The 5,640-nt window shown below is 58.6% G+C and overlaps 1 long non-coding RNA gene across 1 annotated transcript; it reads right to left on the bottom strand.

The window, feature by feature from the left end:
- Positions 1–2,211: 2,211 nt before the first annotated feature.
- Positions 2,212–3,951, bottom strand: LOC149749979 (uncharacterized). Its single transcript, XR_016391952.1, has 2 exons — positions 3,622–3,951; positions 2,212–3,143 (listed from the first exon to the last, which is right to left on the bottom strand). It is a non-coding gene; the product is annotated as an uncharacterized LOC149749979 (long non-coding RNA).
- Positions 3,952–5,640: the final 1,689 nt, after the last annotated feature.

The following is a 5,640-nucleotide window of genomic DNA, read 5'->3' as shown; positions in this document are numbered from 1 at the left end:
CGCCCCCGCACCCCCTGGGGGCAGTGCCCGCCCAGGACCCCAGCGACCCCGACGCCTTCGGGGGACCGGCCAGGCTCTGCGGGCTGGCGGGCTAGGGCTCCGGTTCTGACTTAACGCTGATTCTCGGTTTTCTCATCTATAAAAAGCGGGTGATGCTACAGCAGCCCCTGACATCGGTGAGGAGTGACCCACGCGAATCCTCGGATCAGTGAGCGCTGCTCAGTGAGTGTAGATGGAGGGCCGCGAGATGGGGCCACCCACCAGCCCAGTCAGGCACCACACACACGTACACACTCACTCATCCGGAATCATATGTCCCTGGCATTTTACTATGTAATCCTTATTGCAATGCTTCGCAGATGGGGTACATCTCAGTCACAGATTTTAGCACGCCCTGCACCTCCAGGATTTACCTGGACCACAAGGTCCCGATACGCCCCCTCTCCTGGGGGATGCTCTAGGATTTGGAGTAAAAAGTCAAATCGCACCTGTTAGCCCCGGAAAGGTGAGTCCCTCGCCCCGCTCCCAGAGGTGGTGGCAGGCATAGGTATATCAGGTACTTGACAAATGCTGGCTTCCTTGGGACTGCCGCTGCTTTCCCTGCAGAACCGCCCAACTGCATAGGATGCCGGAGTCCTTGTGCAGTGACCACCGTGTTCGCCGGGAGGCGGGGTGGGAGGGGGCTGGTGCTGCCCCACAGGTGTCCCGCCAATCCCTCTGAGGCCCCAGCAAAGAGTTTTGCATTTAGAAGGTCAGGAAGTGGTCCTTCTCACTGGGCTGCCTTGAATTATTTCAGCTGCACCAAGGTATTTCAAAGTCAGACCAAATAAACATTTGCATCTAAAAAAGGCAAAACAGGGTCATTTGAAATAGAGAAGAAAGCTTTCCCGTATCCGGAGGGTGAGGCCAGACTTTCCAGAGAAGCTGTGCTGGGTTTGCTTTGGTTTTGTGTGTTTGCCAAGGCACGGAGCTCCTCTTGATTCAGGAGGAAAGTATTTTCTTTTAAACAAAATGTGAGCCGACCTAAGTTTCCTTCCCTGATTTGCCCAGTGGCTACCCCGGCCCCCTGCAGCTGTCGGGACCGAATATTTAAAGGGTTTGCTTTTCCTGAGAAGGCAACCATGGCCCACTGGGTGTTATCAAGCAGTCAGGCCAGGATGGGGAGGAAGGGCTGCTCCCAGGCTCCCACTCGGCATCCCCCGCACGGGGTCAGACACGACCCTCACCTGCCTCCTCCCTCTTCACGTTGGGCCCCGTGCCCAGGAGACACAGCCCCTCTTTTCCTGAAGAGTCTGGACCGAAACCAGTGTGGGAATCACCTTCTTTTCTTTTCTTCTAACAATTATTCCCGCCCTCCCCCGGCTTAAACGCATCTTCTCAGTTAAACCTGAAGGGAGGGGACGTCTGCTACTACATTCCGTGTGCTGCCTCCATCCCCACCCGCCATAGCATTTCCACCAATCGCCGAGCTCCTGGATGGCAACAGGAACAGAACACACCCTGGCCTCACCTGAGGTACAGATGCTCTCACACAGGTAGGTGCTGGCGTCTAAGCAGTCCACCCTCTGACCCTCACAGCATTCTTGTCTCAGAGGAGCGTCTACACAGACCCCGGTCCCTCCCGACCCTCCCTCTGCTCCAGGACCCCTTGCTCATTCATTCATTCAACCCTGCAGACACTGGGCTCAAGACGGCTCATTCATCACATCCAGGTACGTCCCCCTCCTCAGATCCTGTGAAACAGCAGAATAAATATAAAAACAAATACTTAGAAGCCCTGGAAAACTAGAAAAAGCGCCACCAGCAGACCAAGATGTGAGGGAATTTCCAGAAGAGAGAAAGCAGATGAGGTCAGATTAGTGGTGAAACCCAACATCGCCGAGGACCCACAAGGCCGGACCCCCGTCTGGAAGTGAGGGCGCAGTGGCTGCGGAGAAGCAGCCAGACACGGACATCTATGGGGAGAGTTACCTGAAGAGCCACCCAGGCAGCTGAGCCGGTGCCCCGCTTGCCCCTGGGATAAAGTCAGAGGGCAGCTTTAAAACACAACCGGGACCTGCAAGAGGCACCCCAGAGAGAGAGCAGGGCCGCTGCCCCATAACTGCAGTAAAATGAGACAGTATCCCCAAATCAGAGGCCCATGGAGGCGCTCTGCCCTTGCACATCCCCGCCCGGTGTCAGGGGTGCAGGCTTGCTGTGACCGGAGTGGACAGTCCCTTACAGAGGGGATGTTTACTTGTGTGATCCATCAAGACCACAGTCCTCACACATGCTATGTTCCGGACCCTCTTGCCAGCTTAAAAAGGCTTGAGGGCCCCATAGAGCTTTTACTTCTCTGGAGCAAACTTATTGATATTTAAAAATGGTAATAAAGCCATCACACATTAACACAAATAACATTTCTGAAAATAGCTCTTTTTCTAAAAATAGTTTATTTAGTAAGAAGAGTGACACTGTTTTATATTTTTGTAAATCTCGCCAATGTCTGGCTTAACGGACGGCTGGATTTTCATATGTGTTTCTGATTTCAATCTGTTATGACACTGGAAAACTCTGCTGAACACTCATGAGAGAAAAATGTCTTTGTATTCCTATTAAATAGTTCTGAGTCTGTGGACCCCCCCCGAAAGAGTCTCAGGAACCCTCGGAGGTCCACAGACCACACTTTGAGAACCACTGTCCTGAGATTCATTTACATATGGGATGACGGCCAAGAATCCCCGTACATTTGAAGAAACATTCTCTTGTGATGGGTCTATTGATAAATTCTTTCAATTTCCTCTAAAAAGTATTAACTCATGTAGGCAGGTAAGTAAGTAGAGGTGATGGGTACTTAGATGGATGAACAAGGACTGAGCAGGCAGAGCTCTGGGTCACGAGGCTTCTCCGGGGTCCCCTGTGTGGCACCCAGGAGTGGGTGGGGGGTGGACCCTGGAGGAGGGGCGCCGCCCAGAGCCAGGCCCTGACATCTGGCATCGCTACTCTCCTTCCTTCTCTGCGATTCGCTCCAGCAGGTCCTGGAGCCCAAGTCCTCCCAGCAAATACAGTCAGTCAGTGAACCGTGCTCTCATCGAAAGATGCACAGCTTTCGGGAGGGTCCAGGATCGATGAACCTAGATTAGTGGGAAGAGCGGCCCTAGGCGCTGTTGGGGGAAAGAGGGCTGGCTGACAGAAGGCGGGGGGGGTGGGGGTCAGGCACAAGGGGGGTGCGGCATCCTGAGCCCTGGACCCCTTAGACCTAGAAGGCAGACGCACCCTTCACCCATTTCAACCTTTCCTCCAGGGCTGGCCTAGGGCCCGGGAAGGAGGCAGGGGGGCGGTCTCCGGCCTCCATCTTCCTCCCGCTCACCCCGCCTCCTCCCCCCTCCCGCCCCTCCCAATCCTCCTCCCCTTCTCCTCTCCCTTCCTCTTCCTTTCTTTCTCCCCCCGCCGGCCCACTTGCTCCCGTCCTTCCCCTCCCCTCCCCCTCCTGTCCCTCCCCACCCTCCTCCGGTCCCCCTCCTTTATCCTCCTCTCCCCTCCCCCGTTCCCCTCCCGCGGCTCCGGCTCTCCGCCTCCCCTCCCCGGCGGCAGAAGCGGGCGGGGCGGCCCTGGGTTCGGGCCCCGCCTGGCGGCTCGCACCTGCTCGGCGGCCGCGTGGATCTCCGCGGGCGGGCTGGCGGGAAAGTGGGTCAGCGCGGGGCCGCGGCGGCTGCTGCTGTGCTTGGGGGACGCCCGGGGACCGGAGGCCTCTGCCGGGAGAGAGCGGGAGGCGGCCGCGTGCGACGCCGAGGATGCGGGGCCGCTGCGCCCCTTCCGCCCCGGAGTCCGCGCGGGGCCGGTGGAGCGCGACGGCCGGCGCAGCCGCCTCCCTCCGCGATGCCTGGCCCGCGGCGCCCAGCACGCCCTCATGTCTTCCGACCCTGCCGGTCCTAGGGCCCCCGCTCCGGGACGTGGTCCCCGCCACCCCTCCCTGCCCCCTAGTGCCAGCCCCGGGCCTGCGCAGCCTGGAGCCCAGCCCTGGAGCGCTCCTCCGTGAGCATCTCTCCGACGCCCTAAGACCGCGGCCCTTCCGCCCAGGTGTTCTGGGCCTGGGTCTGCCCCCGGGAAGCCCCCGAGAGCACCGATGCCCGGCGGCCCTCTCGTCTCTCCTCCCCGGGCGGTCCTCCTGCCCGTAGCCCCGCAGAGCGCTGCCCAGCCGCCAGCACCCCGGCAGCCCTGGTGCGGCTGCCCCGTAGGCTGTGCCCCAGGCCCCGCTGCAGATACAGGTCACTGTCCTGGGGCAAGGACCGGTCACGGGACCGTGGAGGTGACCCGGCCCTCCAGTCAGCAGCCCCCGGGTCTACCCCCAGAAATCTCCCACCCTCGGCAAACAGGCAGTGTCAAGGCCCTGCTGCGTCCTTGTAGGGCCGCCTGGTCCTGTATTCCCCGTGAACTACGCAGGTAGGCCTCGGGGCTCTACCGTCTCCTAACACACTCTGAGCTCTCCCACCTTGGAGCTCCTCCTGGAGTCCTGGAAAGCCCTACCTACCCCTTGGTCACCTGACCAATGGGTCACATTAGCCCAGAACCTTCCCAAAGCCTCTCACCAGAATGCTGCTCCCTCCCCTGGTTTGCATCCTCTCCCACAGTTTGCATCCTTCAGTAACCATGTGGGTCCAGGAGGCTGGCTTCTGAACGCCCAGTGGAGCTGAGCTGGAAGGGTCAGGGTCTGCCACAGGCTCCTGGTGTGAGAAGACTTTGCTGTGGGAAGCCTGCATTAACAGCATCACCGAGATCGTGCCTGTCCTCTGTATTCAGCACCCGGCCACGGTCGAGACTGGGAAGACCCCTCATTAGTTTGGACCCAGGTCCCTGGAGCTCACCCGACTGGCCAACATTTGGTACCTCCCCTCCCACCCCAGGCTCTTAGGGCTGACATTAGCTCACGAGCCCTCCACAAGTCCACGTAAAGGGACAGTTGGACACTTGGAAGCCGCCCACCCACACCGGGAGGGGTGAGGGCAGGGGGAAGGTGTGGGAAGAAAGAGAGTTGAGACAGGAAACTGGTTAAAAAACATTTTTCAGCACCTGGAGAAGCTCTAGTAAAGCAGTCAGGGGCTGCTCTGCTGGGCATCCGGGCTTCAGGTCAGCCAGGGCTGCAGTCGAGGGCCCACCCCGTCCCCTTCCTAGCTCTCCCTGTGGGGAACGGGGGGCAGAAGTGTTCCCCAGACTACTCCAGGCAGACCCTCAGCCAGGTCAACCAAGCATGGGTGCTCCAGAGTGAAAAGGACCTCAAACCCATCGGGCCCCAGACTCCCAAGCTCCTCACCCTCCCACCTGCAGACCCTTTGTTTTGAAAACTTTTACATGTTAAATAAATGGCAGTTTAAATAGGAAGGAATCTGCATAACTTCTGACTGTGACCCTTACGGAGTTGGGCGGAGGGGATGCATCCACAGATTACACACAGGCAGATTACACACCCGCAGGGCTGGATTTGAACACCCGGTTTGCCACAAGAGCTGCCAATTCATGCCACTTCCTACCCTTGGCGACAATGCGGCCTCAGAGCCCTAGCCCTGCCAGCTGGCTCTCAGGCGCTAGGACTTCAGAAAAATCATCAAAACAAACGCAGAGCCTTGTGGATCTCTCGGTAAGCACCATTCAGGAAAAGCCAGG

This window comes from Delphinapterus leucas, chromosome 2 (assembly GCF_059928025.1).
Source record: "Delphinapterus leucas isolate spDelLeu-1000000601 "Yukka" chromosome 2, BTC_Dleu_Yukka2, whole genome shotgun sequence".
Lineage (NCBI taxonomy): Eukaryota > Metazoa > Chordata > Mammalia > Artiodactyla > Monodontidae > Delphinapterus > Delphinapterus leucas.
The sequence above is the reverse complement of the archived record's forward strand: the minus strand, read 5'-3'. Positions and strand labels throughout refer to the sequence as shown.